Below are 503 nucleotides of genomic sequence, written 5' to 3'. Positions count from 1 at the left end.
AACATTTACAGTTGTTCAATTTAAAGATGACTTTTTAAATAAAAAAGTGATTGGCTCTCACAGGTACAATGAAAGAGCATTTAAAAACCTCTATTTTCTTTGTTTCAGTTTTAAAAAATATTATTTTGACTATAAAAAGGGACGTCTTTAATTGATTAAACACTGTAAAAGCGCATTATTGTTCAGTTGCCACAGCACCCTCCAGACTCCATGGATCTGACATTACGAACCTGTGAACTAATTTTAACTTCAAGCTAAAAAGTTGCTGCCACATAAATACAGTTTTGACACAGCCATCCTCCTACTGCCATCCACACCATGTTTCCGGAGGTTTCTGTAGACACTCAACAGTTCAGCTGTGTAATGGATAGTAACCATATATATATTAACCCTAGTGTCTTAGGAAGTGTGAGAGGGGAAGAAAGTGTTTACAATCCACTAAAATGGACAGTAAAAGATGATGCAACACTGGCTTCTGACACAAAACTATGACCTACTACAAG

The 503-nt window shown here is 35.8% G+C and overlaps 1 protein-coding gene across 1 annotated transcript in view; it reads right to left on the bottom strand.

The window, feature by feature from the left end:
• lyrm2 (LYR motif containing 2) overlaps nucleotides 1–503 on the bottom strand; it is a 7,123-nt gene that overhangs the window by 1,315 nt on the left and 5,305 nt on the right. The gene's annotated exons all lie outside the window — the stretch shown is intronic.

The sequence above is a fragment of the Seriola lalandi genome, unplaced genomic scaffold (assembly GCF_002814215.2).
Source record: "Seriola lalandi dorsalis isolate HSWRI2012SDOR001 ecotype SW California unplaced genomic scaffold, Sedor1 jcf7180002054544, whole genome shotgun sequence".
NCBI classification, from domain to species: Eukaryota; Metazoa; Chordata; class Actinopteri; order Carangiformes; family Carangidae; genus Seriola; species Seriola lalandi.
This window is presented reverse-complemented; position numbering and strand designations above follow the sequence as displayed.